Source organism: Phoca vitulina, unplaced genomic scaffold (genome assembly GCF_004348235.1).
Source record: "Phoca vitulina isolate PV1807 unplaced genomic scaffold, GSC_HSeal_1.0 scaffold17, whole genome shotgun sequence".
Taxonomy (NCBI): Eukaryota; Metazoa; Chordata; class Mammalia; order Carnivora; family Phocidae; genus Phoca; species Phoca vitulina.
The window spans coordinates 8,403,396-8,425,387 of record NW_022589720.1 but is presented as its reverse complement, the minus strand read 5'-3'; the positions used below and the strand labels follow the sequence as shown (position 1 = coordinate 8,425,387).

At 44.1% G+C, this 21,992-nt stretch overlaps 1 long non-coding RNA gene across 1 annotated transcript in view; it reads right to left on the bottom strand.

The window, feature by feature from the left end:
* Positions 1-9,538: 9,538 nt before the first annotated feature.
* LOC116639134 overlaps positions 9,539-21,992 on the bottom strand; it is a 66,293-nt gene continuing 53,839 nt past the window's right edge. Inside the window, exon 4 of the long non-coding RNA XR_004300772.1 lies at positions 9,539-9,879. This is a non-coding gene — a long non-coding RNA (uncharacterized LOC116639134). The remainder of the gene's footprint in view (positions 9,880-21,992) is intronic.

The window sequence follows — 21,992 nt, the reverse complement described above, 5'->3', positions numbered from 1 at the left end:
GAGATTTTCTTATTTTCATAGGTAATTATGTAGTGATCACATCCATTATGGGGACACTCCATGGATATTGGGGTTTTCTAGAGAATATAAAATACCAAAGATTAAAGCAATGTCATGGTCAAGAAGATTCACTCACTTTGACTCCATATTTAGGTGTACATTCCACTGATGCTCAAAGCAGAAACACATTTAGCAAATAATTCAGGTCTTTGAAGAAATTCTCTTCTCAATTTCATCAGGCAAGCTCATGGATATGTTTTACAAGGCACGTAGAAAAAAAAAAAGATCAATTCTACTGCTGAGAGAGAATCTGGGTCAATTTTATAGATTCACACCCACATGAAATCCACATAAGTACAAAATTTGGGAGACATTGGTTAAAGGAAAAATCATACCAAGTATCAAAATAAGTTAAATTGCTGTATGTTTACAGTTCCATAAATGGCAAATATCCTAGATCTTTACCCAAATCAATTTCTAAGGCATCTTACAAAAGCTTCCATGAGATTCTAGTAGTACTTTAAAAAATCTTACACAACAGTGTTCTTAGGCAAAGAGAGCAAAAACTAGCAGCCAAAATTTCCATTTTTGCTCATCAAGATTTCAGTCAATTTTACTTGAACAAGCTGTTTCATTCAATTCACACTGATTAACCTTAGACCAATCACTGAAAACTTTGTGGTTCTGGGATACAGGTTTTAATTGTCTTCTTAATATACTTGGAAGGTCACTGGGAAAATTAAACACGAAAGTTTTCCTGTACAATGCTGACAAAATAAGGAATCTGGGCAGCATGAACCTCAGGAATCTCGATCTCAAACTGACCCTCGTTGCGCCTTCTCTTTCCTGTTAGAATGTATGTCTCCCTATTTTTTTCCTTCTTTATTTTGCCAATATTTATGTAGATGTCAGCTGTATCCTTATCTCTCACTAAATATTGCTTTTCTCTAGGGCTCTAACATGAAAACAAAATTTCATTTAAATCTCTGATACTTTTAATCCTCCTTCAATGCATAGCAAGGAGGGGACTCAGGTACAAAATTGATAGGTTACAAAAAAATTCAGTAATGAAGATAAATAATGTCTTAATGCAATCTTTTTAAAAATGAAAATGAATATAAAAAAAGAATTCATGATGAATAAAATATTAAAATTTTAACAACTCAGCCCCATTACTCTACCCTAGTCCCTGCCCTGATAGGGACTCTGTGGTGATTGTAAGTGGTTATTATTGCTTCTGGGAACATGGTGGGATTGTGGCTCCTGGCTCCCCTGTGGACATGGGTAAGGCCACGTGACAGGTTTGGATCGATAAACAAAGTGAGGATTGCCAGCTTTGGGCAGAAGCATGTGATTGCCAGTTCAAGACCCTCTTGAGTGCTCTTCTCTCTCACAACAACACTCACAACAACTGGCAGCTTTTCTCTCACTCACAACAACTGGCAGCTTTTCAGACCACAACACTATACTGACCAGGTCCCTGAATGACTATGTTGAGCAGAGTGCCCCTACGAACCCACAATAGACATGTAGCATGAGTGAGAAATAAACTTTTGTGATCTCAAGATTCTGAAGAGTGTTTGTTACAGCAGCTAACTGAGCCTCTCCTAACTGATACAGAATAAAACCAAAGCTCTCACTATGAGAATCCTCAGTGTTTCAGGCAAGAGAAACAACGCTGTCCTAAAACTCCCTCTTGCCTAGAAAAAGCAAACTGCTTCTTTTCTTCCCAACTCTCCTATAGATTTTATTCTTAGAGCCCAGCGCTTTGTAGATGGACAAATAAAGATTTGAAAAACTGTTTCACCTCCTACAGTCTCACGATTACAAAGTTGAATTGCCAGACCAGTGAAATAAGGTTAGAAAGACCTCTGAAATAAGGTTAGAAATACCTCCCATGCATAGTAGTTATGGAATTAAATGAGATAATGCATGAACACACCTGGAGCACAGTAGATAATGAATGCAGTTTAATCTAATTGTGCTCAAATCATACCTGAGATGTTTGCTAAAATATAGACCTCCACATCACCCCAACTCAGGAGACCTAGGACCGAGGAGTCTGCATTTTAGCCATGCCTCCTGGGTTTTGCAGCGGACCTCACCTTAAAAGCCCTAGGTTCTTCCTTTACCCCATGGTCATTACTTCCAGGCATACTCAGTAGCCTGGTTTTTGTCACATGTGTAAACTTACTTACTTGTTAAGAATGATCCTAAAAGGAGAATCATTGTCAAGTTATTCTGTAACAACTTTAAAAAGTGGAGGAAAAATCAATGTGGCTTTGGAAAAAAAGAGTTCTGCCAGGCTTTATTCCTTACTAATGGTAATGCGTCTAAAGTAAAGGTAGATTGAAAATTCCTGAGATCAGGGGCACCTGGGTGGCTCAGTTGGTTAAGCATCTAAGTCTTGATCTTAGGATTGTGAGTTCAAGCCCCATGTTGGGCTCCATGCTGGGCATGGAGCCTACTTAAATAAAAAATAAAATTCCTGAGATCAGCAAAGTGTGTGGTTCAGTTGGACAAAAATTCTCTTTGTCATTAAGAAACCCATAAAATATGCCCACACAGCTAAAAGGTTGGTACCCAACTTTTTAGAGCATCATGCTGGTATAAAAGTATCACTTTTCCATGTTGAGTCAAGGAGAGTGAACATTCTGGTGACTCTGAGCCAAAAGGGGGCATCCCAGGATCTATAGACTTTCCTTAGTATCACTCAAACCTTATTCTAATATGGGTAATCAAATTCCTGCCTTCAAACAAAAACACCTTGAATATATAAAGAGGATAACTGACATTTACATGGATTTGCCACAATAACCAGTACGCAGTGAGGTACAGAGCAGCACACCAGGAAAAGAGAATATTGGGAGAGGGTCAGTTGGAGATAGGAAATGCGAGATGGGAGATACCAACTTAAGTGACAAAAAAGTGCTAATGAAGAGCAGAAGAAAGCTTTATGTCAACAGGTTGGAGCCATCACATTCATTGGCCACTTTGGTCAAGATTAACTGCTACAAGGTCCTTTCCATGACCCCAGATACCCTACTTATTCTTTTCCTTACAACTGGTAACTCAGGCGTAAGAGGTCAGGGACAGCTAGAGGATCTTCTCAGGTATAAGCCTTGGAAGAACTACCTGCTCAAAGGAAGAAGAGGTACCAATATCTGTGCCCACTACCCTGAGAGCCTAGTAGGTGGGTGTCTTGCAATTATTTATGTAGGAAACTGTGGTCATCCTCTCAATTCTCCTTCATCAGAGCATCAACCTACCAGTGTATCCAGTCATCTGTTGAGTTGCTACTAGGAGTCCCCAAAGCAAAATAAGAAATAGGAAAAACCTTTCCTCTCAACCCTCGGAATGTAGATCATGCTGTTCAGCATGGCATATCCACCTGGGTGTTTGCTATAATATTGTTTGCTTACTATAAGAGCAACAGTGTATGACTGGGGACCTATTGAGACGCACAAAAATGAAAAGTTCCTCTCAGGAGGGTCTGTCGAGGAATTAAACTCATATTGTTTACATTGTAGAGCAGAGACCGGCTTAGCATGCTAACATGTGTTTTCTGTGCAGCTCAAGTGAGTCGAGGAACCTCTAGGGTTCAGAGAGGTGGTCCATCGGGGTCCCCATGCATGAGGGACTGGAAAGCTCCAGAAAAAGAACTCAGGTTCATGGAGGAGAGGGCCAGGGTACAAAAGTTGGATTTATGGGTCAATATAAAAAGTGTCCGTGATTTTGTGTGAAAATGGTCTCTGTAACTCCAAGCATCTCTTAACCCGGGTCCTTATGGATTCATGCCCGAGTCCTGGCAGGAGGGCTGTGACAGAGGGCAGGTGAAATATTTTGTGAGCAGTTTTGTCAAAATCTCCATACGACAATGAGAGCATAAGGCAGTATCTCTTAAGGATTTCTGCTCAGTGAAGGATGCCATAAACAAGGAAAAGAGACAGATGGCCCACTCAAAGAAGATACTTTCACTGTATAAAACCACACGAGATTAATGTCTAGAATAAACAAAATTCTTTAAATTAGAAAAAAAAAATCATGGATGGTTCGCAAAAGGGGAGACACCAATAGCCACAAGCACATGCAGAGATGTTAAAGCCCCAAAGCAATGATGAAAAACCATCATTAGAATGGCAAAAAAAAAAAAAAAAAAAAAATGGAAAGGAAGACCATCCTTGATGTTGGTAAGGATGTGGGGACACAGGACCATTCGTGTGTCACCAAGCTCTTGGGGAACTAGTGCAGCTCCAGGGAGTAACGTGTAAGACTCTGTACAGATAAGTCTGCAGGTGCCTGAGGATCTGCTCAGGATCCACTCCCAACCGTCCATCCAGAGAAATCATCACACAGGTCCCAGGGGCCGCATACAAGGATGTCCATTGAGCTCACACCTATGGCCATGCGCAAGAAGAGGCAATCGAAGTGTTTCTCACTGGAGAAGTGGCTAAAATGTGGGGACACACACAATGGAATCTCCATGGGACAAAAAGAAGCATCTTTCTCTTCTTTTTCCTATCTTCCTCATATTTAATCCTCACAACACTCTGGTGAGGTAGGTACTATTGCCCCATCTTACAGATGAGGAAACTGAGGCTCACACATGCCCAGGGCATACTGTCAATGGAAAACGTCTGCAATCCCAACACCAGGGTCTCCCCTCACCAACCACGCCCCACCCAGGGTGGTCAGAATTCTCCTACAGTGGCCAGAGGACAAATCTCATGGGGACGTGAACACACACACACACACACACACACACACACAAGCACCGAGAAAAGCCACCACTGTGTCAGCATCTCCATGATGCCCCTGCAGTTCTGGTTCAAGAGCATTTGGAGGACACCGCTGAATGAATGGATAGCACCAGGGGCAGATCTTGGATAGAGAGGGCTAGGTGAGAACAGGAGGAAAGGGTGTGAGCTGGAAGAGCCACACTCTCCAAGTCAGCTAAAATACACACCCATGCACACACACAGAGCACTCCACAGTCTGTGTGGATACTGTCTTAAAGTGGGTCCCTAGATGCAGGGCCTGAGACAGGATGCAGATTTAAGTGATGCTTTGAGGGAGGCTTTTGGGAGAAGAGGGGGAGGAAGCAGGATCAAGCAGGGGAAGCTCAGTGAGGATATGAGCTTGGGGAAAGTCTAGAAAGATTGGGGGGGGTGTCTGGGGCACCAGGCACACCCTTGAGGCAAGGGGCTGGCCTTTTGTACTCCCTTTGGGACAGTCATTGGCTGGGGCTCCCCCCACCCCAGGGGTGTGGGAACGCTCAGCCAGGAAGCTCCCCGCCTGAGAGCAGCTCTCAGCACGCAGGGACTGGGCCACTGGAGCTGTCAGCCACCAGCAGTCACCTCCGGAGGGGGTCACCCACCCGGGAAGGGGTCCAGGGAGGGTGCCATTAGCATCCACTGCAGTACAAACACGTAAGGAATACACTGGAACAAGTACCTCTAGAGGGCGGGGGAGCAGAGAGGGGGCTGACAAAGAAAGAGCAGCTTTTCAGAGTGACGATGAGAATATGCCGGAAATAGGAATATGATTAACTCAACCTCTGAACCTAAAGCCCCTTCTTTGTGATTTGTCAGAGAGAGAGAAGAGGCGCACACAGGGATGGACTGGCGCTTGAAGCACACCCTTAGAATCCGTGATAAAAAACGAGAAGGATGGACACTCTGCCACCTGCTGGTAAGCAGACAATGTGTAGGCTGCCGAGAGGTGGTGGCTGGGGCCCAGGTCTGTCCGTGAACAAAGAATCAGAAGAATTCAAATCCCCTCTCTGTGAAGTGGAATATCTGTAGCCAGGAAACAAATGATCAGAGAGGTGAATAGAACAACAAAAGCAGAGAAGATTCAAAACTTCCCTCTGTGTCATCGACAGGGGAAAAGGCAGAGCAGATGGAACCCTGGACTTTGCTGGGCGGGGGGAGAGCAAGGTGGGAGAGAGCAAACCCCAAATTGCCAGGAACCGCAAATGAAGATGTGAGGGCTCTCCCACAAAAATAGATTGCTGCACAGAAGGAAGAATTCAAACGGGAAGGACCAGCGCGTGTGTGCGTGTGTGTGTGTGTGTGGAGGGGGTGTGGGTGTGGGTGCGTGTGTCTTGGGGTGGGGCTGTCTTGCCCTTTGTGCTGCTGTTGGTGGATGTGTCTTGCCTGGTGATGCAGAGGACTCAACCAGCCCGGGACTGCACGTGTGCACGCACACACGCGCATGCACATGCACACGCACACACGCGCATGCACACGCAGATGCACACGCACACGCACACACGCGCACGCACACGCACACACGCGCATGCACACGCACACGCGCACGCACACACGCGCATGCACACGCAGATGCACAGGCACACACAGGAATGCCCAGCTCCTCTTTTCTAAGTTAAGCCAGTCCCTCCTGCCCAACAGAAGTGTTTGGGGGACCTCCCCGCACTCACAGAGACCTTCAGCTTCTGCCCACAGCTGCTCACTCCTCCAGGGCGTAGCCACGGGCCAAGGGGCTGGGCCCAGGCACAGACCTTCCAAACCACACCAGACAGGCTTCCTCACCTCCTCCCAGCCCTCAGCCCATCACGCAGATTCTTTCCATCCCTTGCTCAACTCGCAACTCGTACGTGCAAATTCATTTCTGCAAACCTGTCCTGGTACTGTCGCCCTCTCAGGCCATCCGTCTTGTCCATCGGCCCACACAGCCTGGGTCCATGAGCCTCGGAGAGCGGTCCCTCGATCAGCATCAGCCCCCGCAGCAGTAGCAGCACCTGAGAGCTTCACAGAAATGCTGATTCTCGGGCTCCCCCCAGACATACTGAATCAGAATCTCTGGGGTTAAACCCACGGACCTAAGCCACTCTCCAGGTGCGCCCTCTGCATGCCGCAGCTTGAGAATGACTGCCCGATGCTGGATAGAGCCATGGGGAAGAAAGTCTGCGCCCTCATGGAGTCATGATCTGGTCTGGGGTCCACTTCCCTGGAAGCCACGCCTGAGATGGGGGACCGGCGCCCAGAAGCACTGGAACACTGCACTCAAGGGGAGGGAGGAAGGCAGCAGGACAGGGCCAGAGAAGCAAACAGGAACGTGGTCTCTGACCCCCGGGGCAGGAAGAGCACCGCAGAGACAGTCTCATTCGAGGCAAGGGGGCGCAGCATTGCTCCCCATATCAGTGCCACAGCTGTGAACTCACCTCCCTCCAGGGATGGTGCAAGCCCCCCTGGGTGAGAGACACAGCTTCTGTTCTGTGGGGGACAATTTTCAAAGAGCAGAATGGCTCTGAGCCTTCAGCAGCCCGGACCCAGAGCAGCTGGGCGGGGAGGGGAGGAACCAGCGCACTAAAGGGGATCGGCTTGGGGACCATTCTCTATTTAGCCTCCTCTGGATCCCTGAAATGTCACAGCCTTCAAAATATCCGACCCTGGGAGTGAGGAGAGGGAAATGGGGCAGGAGGGAGGGTCCTGAGTGCGTTCCTTTCCCAGGGCTGCTGGGACAAAGCAACACAAACTGTTGTTCCTGTTTAAACAACAGAAACTTACTCTCTCACGGTCTGGAGACCAGAAGTCTGAAATCAAGGGATCGGCAGGGCCAGGCTGCCTCCGAAGGCCCTAGGGGAGCGTCCTGCCTCTTCCTACTGCCTGGTGGCCCCAGGCATTTGGTGCTCCTGGGCTGGTGCACACACCACTCCTGTCTCTGCCTCGCTCACTGCGAGGCCTTCGCCCTGTCATGTCTCTGAGTGTCTCTCCCGGTCCCATAGGGACACCGGTTATTGGAATCAGGGGCCACTCTAAGGTGCTGTCATCTCATCTCGGTCCTTAACTACGTACATCGGCAAGGACTCAATTTCCAAATAAGGCCACCTTCATGGGTTCCAGGAGCCAGGACATAGCTTCTGGGGGACACAACCCACAGCCCACTGGGGGTGACTTGGAGTGCCCTCCAGGCCACCACTCCCAAGCCGACCTTCAGGGAACTCAGTGTCGATTCCTTGAATAGGAAGCTGCTACTGGAAAATATGAGGGCCACCTTCCAGAAGCTGAAAGAGCAGGGATGACCCGGAGGCCAACTGCCCTAAGGAAAAAGAACACTCGCACAGCCCAGAAAGTTCCTTCTGCTGCTTGTGCTTCTCAGTACACTGGGTGGCATTTGGCCCTGGCCAAGGTGACAAAGTGCCAGCAGAAGGACTGGCAGGGAGCCCGACAGGACACTTCCGTGGTGGAGAACAGCCATGGTGCTCCCTGAACCAGCTTAGGCTGTGAAATAGTCCCCAGGTGCTTTTCCTTCCTGGTAACTCTGCTCTGTGGTTTTCTTTTTTCGCCCTGCAACCCTTACTCCACTGGAACCACACTGCGAGGTCCCAGGGAAGAGCTGGTCCCAAGGAGGCAGCCAGAACTAGTGATGGGACTCTCCACCGGGGAGCTCTAGGCTGAACTTCTGGGAATCAACAACAGAGGCTGGTCTTGGAAACAATAGTTTTCTGCTATAAGAGCCAGACAGGTGAGAGAGGAAAGGGTTTTCATTATTATTCAAGTAACATCAAGAGCCAGCCTGGGGGTGTCCAGAGCAAAGAGCTTGACCCGCAGCTCATGGGGAGGACAAACAGCCCTTCCTGAGCTGGGCGCAGAGCTCATGGAGAGGAGAGCAAGCCAAGGAGGGGAGGGTGAGGCCCTGTACCTGCTCTTGAGATCAAACTACCCCATCCCACAACGGGTTTGCAGCTGGACTACAGAGTGGACTCATCTGAGAATTGGGGAAGCTACTTCCCACATGTTCTTTACCACGTGGGTGGTTCTTGTAGCCTGGAAATGGGAGCACAGCTGGCTTAAAAACACGGGATGCTGAGACATCCCCATCCCCTGGTCTCCCTTACCCCCGCAGGATGTGGAGGAGTCAAGGGTCCTTGAGTGTTGCAGTGAGATGTCTTAAGGAGCTGAGCTGAGAGCTGGCATGCATGCAGGGAGGTGACTGCTATGGGATCAGGGACCTGTTGGCTGCCTAAACTGGGGACTTGATGGACGGCATGGCCGAGTTTCTAGAAGCTGAGCTGAGAGCTGAGTGTGGACATAACCAGCAGCAGTGGCTGCCCAGCTCAGCTGGGTCAATCACAGAGGTCTGTGCCAGGTCAGAGGTTGCTCCCAGACCACACACTTGGCCTCCCGAACCACGCTTGCTAGAACATAGACCACCCCCAGGGCAAAAGGATAGGGTGAAGGGATTAGGAATCCTAAATTAACTAGGTACTCCTTCCAAAAGATACCACGTTTCAAACAAGGACTGACAGAATTACCTGGAATTAGCAAGATTAAGTTCTCTGTCATTAGCTGAAATGAGGGTTTGTGAGCTAAATTAAACTCAATTATAAAACAATAAAGAAAGTTACAATTCTGCACACCGGAGTTTTATGGTTGTGAAATTTGTACCCACCATATGAGAACTGTAATTGCAATTCAAGGGAATATGTGATATATGCCATATCGATTGTAGAAGCAAAATGTTTTATGATTTCAAAGAAAGGAAAAAGCATGCCTAGTGGAGTTTTAGAACTGTTTGTAGCTCAGCCCCTACCCCCAGTTTATAGATTGCCTGACACCTGAAACCCAACTTCCAATAACTGTATTAGTTAACGATACTTTCTGCTGCAAGTGACAAAAACCCTAACTCAAACCCGCTGAAGAAAAGGAAAAGGAATTTCTTTGCTCACAAAACTGAAGAATCCAGAGGGAGCTCTTGCTTCAGGTATGGTTTGATCCAGGTTCAAATGATTTCACTGAGATGGAGCTTCTGTCTCTGGATTTCTCAGCTCTGCTTTCCTGATGTTCAGTCCTCACTCGGGACCCGTGTGCTCACAAGATGGTTGTCACAATTCCAGCGCCATCATCTTGTCACCTGTGTGCCAACAAGAATAGGAAGTATGCTTCCCTGGGATGCCTGGGTGGCTCAGTCGGTTAAGCGGCTGCCTTCGGCCCGGGTCATGATCCCAGGGTCCTGGGATCGAGTCCCACATCGGGCTCCTTGCTCAGCAGGGAGCCTGCTTCTCCCTCTCTCTCTCCCTCTGCTTGTGCTCTCTCTGTCAAATAAATAAAATCTTAATAAAAAAAAAAAAGGAAGTATGCTTCCCTGATGACAACAAAAGGCTGGGAATTGAATCTCCTTAGCCATGATAGGCAGGATTTGTGTCTTGTGACCATTAGGAAGCCAGCCATTCTGATCACAAGGATGGAAGATGCCAATCAGCTTACACGTGGAGTCATTATGGAAACTTGACCCAAAATAGAGCATTGGAAAATGGTGAGACAGTGGTTGCACAGGGCAAAGATAGAATCTTGGGGGCCAAAATGACAAACATCCAGGATTCTGTCTCAGATTATGGCACACAGTTTGGTCACCTGTCCTGCCAATGTGGACAGACTGTCCTGAGGCTGGGAAACATTCCATTTGTTAACGGTCCTCACAGAGTATGAGCTTGATGAGCTCTTTGGATTAATTAATGTCAGTGGTTACAAGTAATACAAATCAATTTCTATCTGTCCATTTGGGCTGCTAAAACAAAATACCATAGACCACCTGGCTTAGAAACAACAAACTTTTATTTCTCACAGTTCTGGAGACTAGACATCTGAGATCACGGTGCCAGTGGGATGGTTTCTGGTGAGTCCTCCCTCTGTTCTCTGCACAAGGTGCCTGCCCGCTGTGTCCTCAGTAGACTTTTCTCTGTGTGTGCGGGCACAGACAAAGACATCTCTACTCTCTCTTCTTTTTCTTACAAGGATGTCAGTCCTATCAGATTAGTCCCCACCCTTAGGACCCAGTTTAATTTTAATTACCTCCGTAAAGACACTATCTCCAAATATAGCCACACTGGAGGTTAAGACTTCAATATACAAATTTGGGGGGACATGATTCAGTCCATAACACCATTCTAGTAACTCACATAGTTAGAGTATCTCTTGATGAAAATCTAAACTCCAAGGAAAAAAATAATTTTCTTGGCTCAGCTTGGGTCATGTTTCTAAACCTGCTCTATCCAACTGTTGCCAGAGGGTTTTGTAATACTATCATGGGTATGAGCTGTTCCAGCAGAATGGGCGCCACGGAAGCCAGGCAAACATAGTCCATATGCAATTTATCCCGTGTCAATGCTTAGATGTCTTCTCTGGCCTTTCCTGGGGTAAAGAGTAATTCTACTTGGTTTACATTCTCAGTGTGTCAATGAGCCTTGCTAATCTGGAGCTAAGAATATAATATATATTATAGTGGGTTGTGTAAGGACAGGTCTCTCTGACAGCACCTCCACTACCAGAGAATAGGGTTGTTTTTCTTTGGAAGGTTGCCATGTTTCACTCTGAATCATCAGCATGTTGTCCACTGGTGTCCTTGGCTTTCTTGGCCTCCTTCATGAAGAAGCTTCACAGCACGTGATGGGATCCCTATTATGTACAACTAAATACTACTGATGGAAAGGCAACTTACGTCAGCCTCAGGGACTGTGGAGGAACTGCAGACAGTCTTTCTCGAGTCTGACCCACCCTGTACATTTATAGCAGGCAGAGTATACTTTTAATTGTCAAATTCCAAACACACTCAACCATGAATAAACATGTAAATAGTGCCAGAGAAGTCTTCATAGGTCAATAGAATTTGTCTTTTTATCTTATCTTATGGACTGAATGTTTGTGTACCCCCAAATTCATATGGTGAAGGCTAACTCCCCAGTGGGATGGTCTTTGGAGGCAGGGCCTTTAGGAGGTAATTAGGTTTAGATGAAGTTGTGAGGATGGGGCTTCCATGATGGCATTGGAGTCCTCATAAGAATAGGAAGAGCTCAGAGTCTTCTCTCTGCCATGTGAGGACACATCAAGAAGGTGGCAGTCTACAAGCCAGAAGGAGGGCTCACACTAGGAACCAACCATGATGGCAGCCTGATCTTGGACCCCCAGCCTCCAGAACTGTGAGAAATAAATGTCTATTGTTTAAATCCTCCAGTCTGTGGTATTTATGGTATAGCAGCCTGAGCAGACTAAGACATCTTGGCCTAAAAATTTGGGAGAAGAGTCTTCCAAAGAATGAAGATAAACAAACAAGCCTTTTCCTCAATATGAATATTTGCCAGGTCCACTTGGCATATAAATCTATTCATATATACTTGGGAAAGTTTTCTCAGACACAGCTTGTACTCAAATGTTATTTACTTCATCAAAATGTATTCAGATTTTCAAATCAGCGAGGACTGCAGCAAGACTAATATAAACAGGGAACAGGTGCAGGATGCTGTGAGTGATAAGCAGAGGCAAGTGACTTCGTACATGAGGGACAAATGGAGGGGGTATAAAAGGAAACCCACAGCACAGACTGGATCCCACCATGTGTCAGCTTTTTTGCCTCTAACCTTAATGATACAGGTGTCCTGAAGAAGTCTGGCCCATCGTTGTGGAGCTAAACACACACTAGCCCAGAAGAGCAGACAGAGGCCCCAAAGCCTGGGCGGCTGAAGCAATGCAAAGCCCTGTTCACTCAAATGTCTGGTGGGTGATGCTGGCTGGAGGCTGAGGGCCCAGCTCCTCTCTTCTCCTGGTTTGGCCTTCCTCACAGAATGGTGACTGACTTCCACAGGCAAACATCTGAAAGAGTGCCGGGTGGAAGCCGCAACCTTTTTATGACCGAGCCTCAGAAGTCATATAACATCACTTCCACCATTTTCTCTTGGCTGGAGCAGTCCCGAGCCAAGCCTCACCCAGACTCACCAGGAAGAAACTCAGATGCCCCCTCTCACTGGCGAATTGTGACTTTGTTTATCCCATATTATAAGGAAAACCATCCCACTGCCATTTTGATGAATTTGGACATCAATTTTATTCTGATAATGTAGTTAGATAAAAAATGGAATCAACTCTTACTGAGGGCTCACCATGTTCCAGAACATTCTAGCACAGAAACTATCCAAAACTTCCAGAGGCCATGAGGGGTTAAAAATTAAAGATTATACTTTGCAGATTCATCAAGACACTTTTTATTGTCAGTGTCAAATACCCGACTCAAAATGGCTTCAAATACAAAAGAGACATTATAGGCTCATATAAACAGAAAATCGAAAGAATATTTCTGATTTTGAGTAGAGTTTGCTCCAGGGAATAAGAATTCCTACTGAGACTGTATCTCTTGTCCCCACTTAGCTCCATAATTTTCAGTGAAGCTTCTAACCCAAAACATCCCATCCCAGTCTGCACTCACATTAGGACTTACAATGCCTGATAAAAAGAGCATTTTTCCTGATCATGCTGGCAAGTTCCCTAGGAACACTCAGATTAGTCTAGCATGGGTTATATGCTCATAACTGAACTAAACACATGACCAGAGAAATGAGGAACTCTTATTGGAGCTCCCTGGGGCTAGCTGGAGCTCACAGCTTCACCCACATGACGTGGACAGAGTAGAGATTATCCTGTGGTTCAGCAATGCTTCCCAGATGAGGAGATGTGGAGCAGACCAAAAATAGCCCAAAGCAGAAAGATGTAATCATTGCCCATATTGCACTGGTCAATAGCTAATCACTTGTGTTCTCTAATTAAATTTTCATGTGGCTACCTACAGGAGTCACTTTAAAATAAAAGAGCCAATCAATTTAACTCCAAAAAGAACTCAAGGGAAAGGCTCCTTAAGTAAATATATGGAACACTATTTAGTGCTCCGAAGGAAATTTTACACTACATTAGTAGTAACCTAGTCACGGAGGAAAAATCACACCCCATACTCTCATGCATTTCAGCTCAGGAACTTGGCCCAGGTATCAGTTTCCCATGACTGCAGTAACCGGGTACCACAGGCTGGGCAGCTTAAACAACGGGCATTTACTGTCTTCTAGTTCTGGGGGCCAGAAGTCTGAGATCAAGATGTTGGTAAGACTGGTTCCTTCAAGGGCTGGGGGAGAGCATCGGTTCCATGCACCTCTCTGAGTCTCTGGTGGTTTGCTGGCTATCTTTTATGTTCATTGGCTTGTAGACACATCTCCCTGATCTCTGTCTTCATCTTCCCATGGCATTCAGAACAGACTAAGGGTTGCTGGAGGGAGGTGGGTGGGGGATGGGCTGGATAGGGGATGGGCATTCAAGAGGGCATTGTGATGAGCACTGGGTGTTTATGTAAGTGATGAATCATTTTATTACACTCTGGAAACCAATATTGCACTGTCTGTTAACTAAGTAAAATTTAAATTAAAAAAAATATATATATATATAAATGTTTTTCTCTGTAGTCTTTTTATTAATGAAAATTGGTTGCAGAAAAAAGACAAGATGCATTCAATTTTATTGTTAATTTTCTTAGGTGTGATAAGTGTATAGGTGTGTTTCTCTGTGTCCAAATCTCCGCTTTCTCTAAGGAAAGCAGTTATATTTCATTAGGGTCCATGCTGATGCCCTTATTTTCACTTGAAGATCCCTATTTTCTAAAAAAAAGATCACATTCTGAGGTGCTGGGGCTTAGTACTTCAATATATCATGTTGTAGGGACTCAATTCAACCCCTAGAAGCCTGATTCCGTATCAAGTATTTTAAGAACACTTAAAATCCAGTTGGCACTCCCTAAAATTCATGCCTTATGGTAGCATCTTAGCAAAGGCCATTATTCCCTTTTGGAACACTTCTGCTGTTGATGGGGTTTTGGAATATAGATGAGGTCTGGTGAGGTGAGGTCCGGAACCGACAACCAAGAAATAATTCTTGAGACGTCTTTGGTGCAAAATGGTGGTTTATTAAAGCACGGGAACAGGACCCGTGGTTAGAAAGAGCTGCGTGGGGGGTGGCTGATTATATACTATGGGGTTGAGGGAGGTAAGGAAAAGGGAGGTTTTCAAAAGGATTTTCATATGTTAAAGAAGACTCACAGGATACCGGAGGCCTGGCCATGGTCAAGGTTGTTTTTCCCTTCAGCAAGGCATTTACATGACAATAGTTGGGATAGTTCCTGGAGGAACATCACACTCTGCTCCCTTCAAGTGTCTGTCAATGGGCTGCAGGTTATAAGACATTTAAGTGTATCTACATTTCCTTCTGGAAGCTAAGTAATTGATAAAAATGCTCTGTTCTTGTAGATCGCTAAAACATTTATAAGCTGAGGGAGACTCCTGTCTTGCAGGATTGTGATCTCTGTAAGTTAACTATTTGCCTTTCCTTAGCTTTAGGGCAGGAGTTCATGAAGAATGTCACGTATATCCCACCTGGGGTGGGGTGGGGTTGTGGGGTGTCAGCTTCTGCTTTGTCCTCAGCTAGCCTTCTGTTCCCTCATCACTATGGTTGAGGCTTTCCATGAAAGCAAAACATCTTCCAATACTACCACAATATGATTACTGGCTATTTCTGGGTCATCTGGATATTCTTGTATAAAATGTTACATAACATTTTCCTCTCTCCATGAGAACTAGGAAATGACCAAACACAGTTCCAAACCTGAAACTAAAGAAGTAAACATTACCTCTGTCAGAGACAAGAGAATATTAATTATTATTATAAAAAGTAATTTAAAGAAAATCCTGTCATTAACAGCAATATTGTCAGGCAACTTAATCAAGTATCATCAAATATTTGGAAGAAAGTCTAGAATGTTGGAAAACTTTATCCACACAAAAAGTTTTGAAGCACTAATTGGCTTGAAGGAAATAACTATGAAGCAAAGTTTACACATTATTTTTTAAAGATTTTTTAAGTTACATTTTTCTGTTGTCAGCAAAAATAGAGATTTCTTTCATAAATGGGAAAAGAAAGCCATAATCTGTCACTAGCTCACCGATATAATTGGATCTTTACTGGTGCACAGTCTTGAAAACGGAGGATGAAGTCCCATCTATTAACTGTTAAATTTTGGACCTTTGTATGGTTTCTTCTTTATTAAACTGTTAAATCTCTTGGTTGGGGATTGCATCTGTGAATTATTGATTAGCCCTAAATTAAGCTGGACTGTTTGGGAAAAAGTCCAGAGTTCTAATCCATAGAGGTTGAAACTATAACTTTCCATCTTAATTTTCCCAGTCATACCATGGGCATGCTCCAATTTACCTTAGTAAGAGAGTGAGTTCCAATTTTCAAACTATTAAAAAACTAGTCTTTCTTCCCATCAAAGTAGCAAATACTTTCCAAGTAAAAAGAAAGACTAAATACAGTATTTACATATCACGAAAAAAATATAGAATACTAGATTATTAGAATTCAAATTCAAAATGTTTTTCTCTAAAAAAAAAGAAGGAGGAGGAGAAGGAGGAAGAGGAGGGAAGGAAACAAACCATAGAGACTTTTAACTATAGAGAACAGACTAAGGGTTGCTGGAGGGAGGTGGGTGGGGGGATGGGCTAGATGGGGCATGGGCATTCAGGAGGGCACTTGTAATGAGCACTGAGTGTTTATGTAAGTGATGAATCATTGAATTCTACTCTGGAAACCAATATTGCACTGTATGCTAAGTAAAATTTAAATTAAAAAATATATATATATATAAATGTTTTTCTCTATGGTCTTTTTAATAGTCAAATAAGGACGGAGAAAAAAGACAAGATGTATTCAATTTTATTGTTAATTTTCTTTTTTTTTTTTTTTATTTATTTGACGGAGAGAGAGACAGTGAGAGAGGGAACACAAGCAGGGGAGTGGGAGAGGGAGAAGCAGGCTTCCCGCCGAGCAGAGAGTCACACGTGGGGCTCGATTCCAGGACCCTGGGATCATGACCTGAGCCAAAGGCAGACGCTTAACGACTGAGCCACCCAGGCGCCCCTATTGTTAATTTTCTTAGGTGTGATAACTGTATTGTGGTTATAGAAGATATTGCCCTTATTTTAAGAAGGTGCTTCCTGCAGCACTTAGGGATAGAATATCAAGATATTAGCAACTTACTTGCAAATGATTCAGCAAAACCATACATACACATATATATACACCGTAGTTGTGTATATACGTATAGAATATTAGCAATTGCTGAGCTTAGAATTTACATCTTATTGTACTATTCTTCCCATTTCTCTGTATATTTGAAAAATTTTATAATAAAATATTGCCAAGGAAAGGGGATGGCAAAGATGGGGAAAGTTTTCTTCCTGTGGTTAAATTTGTTAAATTTGTCCCTTAACACTTATCCTGTGCCCGCCCCATCCACGCTTCAACTCACTGCTCCCCCCATCCACCACCCCAAAAGAACACAGTTATGGCTCCAAATAAAATATTGTTGAAGAGTGAAAACATTTACCTTTACAAACTATTGTCTTCTTAATGGAGTCTTTGAGGATTAAATGAGCTCTTTCGAGTAAGGTGCTTAGGACAGTATCTGGCACAAATTAAGTGCTCAATGCACATTTGCTGTTGTGATGGTTATTCTCTAAAACAACAGTGCCTACTGATTGCCTGGTGCTGGCAGTTAAGTGCCACGAAGGCCATTCTGCTAGGAAATGACAGGCATCAGTAGGAAGAAAAGATCCCTACTGGCTATGGAGGACAGGGGAGGTAAGACAGGCAGGACTGGGTTTTCCACATGCAGGGAGGTTAGAATTCAGAGATGTGGAAGGGATGCACACATTCACATGCATGCACACACATATGCACACAATCAGTAATTCAAGAAAGGAAAGGAAGGCAAGGGAGAAAGAAGGAAAAAAAGAAAGACGACAAGGAAATTTTATTTTTATTTTATTTATTTATTTATTTGAGAGAGACAGAAACAGAGAGAATAAGAGCACGGGGGGAGGGAGAAGCAGACTTCCCACTGAGCAGGGAGACCAACACGGGACTCAATCCTGGGACCCCAGGATCATGACCTGAGCCAAAGGCAGACACTTAACCGACTAAGCCACCCAGGTGCCCAAGACAAGGATATTTTCTATTAAACTGTGAGTCTTTAATTGGCCCTACCCTAACGGTAACCTAAAGTGGCTGTGGTAAATCACACTTGTCATGGTTAAGCAAGGATACTTCGAGCCAGAAAAACTACTCATTACAAATGTTCGTTAACTTATGTCATTACTAACATCTACCTTTCTTTACATACAAAACTTCAAAATTTCTTTGCAAAACTTTAAGAAGTTAAAAGTTGCTATGTGAGCCATATGACATCAGTAGGTTAACGTTCTATTAAACAAAACAGGACTACATTGTTACAATTAATATGCATGGTACGGTGCAATGTAGAAAGCGATTCTCCAAATATTATCTCCTTTCAGCCTCCAGCATCTTACGGGATGGTCAGGGTATGAGCCCAGGTTGTGTGATCCTGCCTTCTGTGGGGAATTAAGGGAAAGGCAGTGTGTTCTCTAAACTTCTAATTTGAACATCTGGAGCATGATTATAATCCAGTCAGGAGATGGATTCCATCTGTGAGCTATATTAGCTGAATAACCTTGTGTGAAACTTTTAAAATTTCTGAACCTCAGTGTTCTCATCCTTATTTACCATCCAGAGTATTATGTTGATCAAAGAAGGTATATGAGGGGCACCTGGGTGGCTCAGTTGTTAAGCGTCTGCCTTCGGCTCAGGTCATGATCCCGGGGTCCTGGGATCAAGCCCCACATCGGGCTCCCTGCTCGGGCGTTAACCTGCTTCTCCCTCTCCCACTCCCCCTGCTTTTGTTCCCTCACTTGCACTGTCTCTCTCTGTCAAATAAATAAATAAAATCTTAAAAAAAAAAAAGATATATGAAAGCACTTTATGAATTTTAATGCACTATATGAATGTTCTTGATTGGTATTGTTCTAAATGACCAATCTAAATGACCAAGTTCTAAAGAACTTACAGAGCAAAACTTAATAAAGAGCAATTAAGAATTTCACTCTCTAACTCAGCATATATATAATACAGGCCACCACTTGCTGAGTGCTAACAATAGACTAGGTGCTGTGTCCAGCTTTTTCATGTATTATCTCAAGTTAACCTTCAGAAAAGTTCTATGAGGGGTGCCTGGTGGTTCAGTTCGTTAAGCTTTAGACTCTTGATTCTGGCTCAGGTCATGATCTCGGGGTCTCAAGATCAAGCCCCAAGTAGGGCTCCCAGCTCGGCAGGGAGTCTGCTTGAGATTCTCTCTCTCCCTCTGCCTCTGGCCCTTCCCCTGCTCTATCTCTCTTTCTCTCATAAATAAATAAATCTTTTTAAAAAAACATGAAAAATTCTATGAGGCGAGTGTTATGATCATTCCCGTTTTACAAATAAAGAGGATAAAGAGGTATATAAATGCCCTACCCAGAACCATGCATCCCAGAGATAGCGAGTCAGGCTTTGAGCTTAAATGTTTGGGAATCCAGTCCCCTGCTGTGCCTCCTTTAAGGTTTGCATTCCCAGGTTATGAACATAGATTTATCATAATACGATTAATTTTACTAAGTCTACGTCTCACAGAGTTACCTCTCCAACCACCTCAGATGTGTGGGCAACATTCATTGTTGTACGCCTCTGTGGTTATTTGTTACACAGCATTACTGTGGCAAGACATAACTGCATTCCAGGGCATTCCAAGGTGCAGCCAAAGGGGAGAATCCCTGCCTGGTTCATCTAGAATATCCGAAACACAGCCTTCTCTGCCCTAAACACGCTGGCTAATTCATACCCCACCACCACTGCATGCATACCAACTCTCCAGGTTCTATTTTCTTTATCTTTTTTATGTGGGCTCCATGCCCAGCATGGCACCTAATGTGGGGCTCGAACTCCTGACCCTGAGATCAAGACCTGAACTGAGATCAAGAGTCGGACACTTAACCGACTGAGCCACCCAGGCGCCTCCCCCCACTCTCTAGGTTCTTGATCTAAAAATCACTCTATCTGGAAATATCTTCCTGGATGACCTCCCTCCCCTGCCTCCTGGAGCAACTTTAATGCTTCTCTCCTGTGCTCCCAGGGCACCAGATACTTTTCAGAATCAGCACTTCTCCCAATTCACTGTGTAGCAGATGGAGAAAGCTTTATTCTCAGGAGGTGGTAGAAGAATTGAGGGCCTGGCTTAGTCAAAAAAAGAACTCTGCTAAGCCAAGGGGCTGGGTAATAAAGAAGGGCGAAAAAACAGAAGGGGGGATGGTATTTGGTGAGAAAATGTTGGATACGGCCACAATCTATGTTTATCACTCTGCAGAGGAAGGATTTAGAAAAGAAATTGGTGGCAGGAGAGGAGAGGACATCTCATGATCACTAATAATGATCCCAAACAGAGCTCTTCACAGTTTACACAGTGGCTTCCACGCACAAATTGCTCCATGAATATTTAAACATGGTAAGGCTACCTTACTACCTATGTCTTTCTTGATTAATTGGGGGAAAGTTCTACATGCTGGTAAGTATGCTGTGCTTACATGTTAGCTGGATTTATGACTCTAGGCCAGCGCCACATCTAAATCAAATCATTTGAAATGACAGAATCTAAGATTTCTTATAAAAGAAATTGTCAACTATATTAAAGTACCGCCAACTCAGACCCACTAACAAAGTTTATTATTGTAAAGGACATTTCCTGAGATACCTTGCTTTTATTTCTAGATAAGACCTGTTTGCAATTACCTTATGAGTTGTGTATTGAAATGTAGTTTCTAGAGTATCTGATGGCTAGATCTTGAGTCTGAAATATACTTCTCATATTGAAATATTAATTGACATTACCTGTGAAGAAAATGCTTGCTCAATAAGAGATGTGGATGGAGTTCCAGTCTGAATGATTACAAATTTTAAATTGATGAAGTCTACACAAATGAGGTATGTTTGCCATCAGAGATCTTAACTTTCCAGAAATTATGATTTAAATTATTAACACAAAATACATAAAAGGAAAATTATACTCTTTATATATTTTTAGTTATGCCAGTAAAGGAATGTCAGGGATCCAAAACTTGGGTCATATTTACCAAAAAAAGCTGTGTACTATGTTCTTCATTAAACCTGTTCTAGAATGTTCAGGTGAGGACTATTAATAATAGCCCAAACAGGAAACCACCCAAATGCCCATCAAGTGTGGAATGGATGAAGATAAGTATTCTAGAATATTTGTCTAGTCTATTAGTTGGGACTCCACAACAATATATTATTTTACATATAATAATAACATTGTACTAAATAATGAAGTCCACACCATGGAATATTATGCAGCATTGAAAACAAATCTTCTACAACTACATTCTACAGCATGGATGAGCCTCCCAAACATATTATTGAGCAAGCGAAGCCAGCCACGAGAGATTTCATTACACAAAGTATGAAAGTAGGAAAGCTAATGTATGCCATAGAAATCAGGCCAGTGACTACCCTGTGAGGGAGTAGTTTCTGAGAGAGAACACAGGAGGGTTTCCTAAGTGCCAGAAACTTTCTGTTCTTTGCTCAGAACCCCAAATACAGGGGCATGCCCCACTGTTAACAGTTTGCCATGTGAAAATTTTCTGTATACAGGATACACTTTGAGAAAAACTTTTTCTTTCTTTAATTGGAGTGATAAAATAAAATAATACCAAAAGAAGAGGAAGGCAGAGCTCACCACAGAAGATGTTCACAGTCTACTGTTACTGAAGTTGCTTAGAATTCTGTCTTATAAAAAACAAATTCAAAATCAAAGACAGTAAACAAATGCTAGGATAGCTGGGGGACCCAAGACACTGTAAAACACTGAAGAATGATAATGGAGACCATTCGTGTGGCTTTGCTAGCCATTATAGAGAGCAAAATGCACGGACAGACCCGAAGAAACCAAGTGTAATTCCAGGGGCCCTGGAATCCAGTTAGAATATGATAATGCACTTGAAGTTCAGGGAGGAATTCTGCATCTGCAAATTATATGACACCGGGCAAATCATAATTTCTCAGTTCCTTCATCAATCAAATGAGGCTAAGAATACCCAACCACACAGGCTCATTCTAAAGATTAAATGAGGGGCATCTGGGTGGTTCAGTTGGTTGAGCATTCAACTCTTGATTTTGACTCAGGTCATGGTCTCAGGGTCGTGGGATCAAGTCCAGCATGGGGCTCCATGCTCAGTGAGGAGTAGGGTGGAGCCCCATGTG